Source organism: Aphanomyces invadans (genome assembly GCF_000520115.1).
Source record: "Aphanomyces invadans strain NJM9701 unplaced genomic scaffold supercont1.41, whole genome shotgun sequence".
Classification (NCBI taxonomy): Eukaryota; Oomycota; class Saprolegniomycetes; order Saprolegniales; family Verrucalvaceae; genus Aphanomyces; species Aphanomyces invadans.
The window spans coordinates 413,916-415,145 of record NW_008580186.1 but is presented as its reverse complement, the minus strand read 5'-3'; positions in this window follow the sequence as shown (position 1 = coordinate 415,145).

Below are 1,230 nucleotides of genomic sequence, written 5' to 3'. Positions count from 1 at the left end.
CTGATCGACGGCCAGAGGTACGGCAGATCGCCTTCAGGTTCAGCTTTGGGGGGGGCGTCGAATGCCGCCTTTCGGGGAACTTCTCTTCCATTGGCTTTCTATATTCAAAGCTTCGGAACCGCCTGACCCCAAAGAGCACGGACATGCTTGCTCCTATCAAAAGCAAGTTGCCAGCGTTCAGCGACTGCGCCCTGCACGACGAGGGCCATCGGGCATCGAGATCCTCCAGAGTTCAGCTGTGTCGGATAGATAGGCGATTTTTTTATATCCTGTTGACACTGTGAATACATTTTTCAAGAGAAACGACCTAGGTGGAATTTCGAAGGTAAATACCGTATAGGAGATGAAACAGAGAACTGTCGTTTCCATGACGTGGCAATAAAAATTTCCACCTGCATTTTCTAGCACGACTTGACCATCACATTCTTCCCACACGAACAACGGTCGAGACTCATCATCATGCGCTCGGGGTAGAGCAACTTCCTTGTTAGAGCCATGCTACCGCTCCCTTCGAATTCAACACGGTCGGGGATTGAGGTGGACCAGAATAGTACAGTGAACCCCGGGAAATGCAAAAAAGCCGACCACCTCCAAAACATGATCTGTTTAACTAGCAAATAAATACTACAGCCTGTGTATTTCAATATCACTTCATAATTATAATTCTTTTAGACCAATTGTGGTGCAGATAAAAGAATAACTGTGATTGACTGAATGAAATTGTATTAGTTATAGCCAATCAATTGGACTAACTCATGTAATTTAAATGGATTGATTTTATTCTTCCTCCATGCATTTTCAGGATGACACCATGTCGGCTTTTTCCTAGGTTCACGATATACTAGTAGTACAGTAGTCCCCCAAGGTTTGCGAACTGGTATAAATTAATACCTTGCTCAACTTAATCAATAACTGCATCCAATGGTCTCTTAAAATGAAGTCTTGTTAGTTCTTTGTTTCTTTAATTGCCTTCAGAAACGTATATTCTTGAAGTGTTGCAAAACTTGGGGGATCACTGTATACTGTAGAACCTAAACGTTCTATTCTCACAAATTGAGGTTCTATTATATATTACATATATTGTGCTATTCACATAAAATTTCCAAAACTTCGGAGTAAATCGATTCTTTCAAATCGATTTGAAATGGTTTTGGACGTCCCTTATGTGTTCATTAAAACGCTACTAGTAGTAAGAGCTAATAGACTCCTAGTAATCTTGAAACCTCGTAG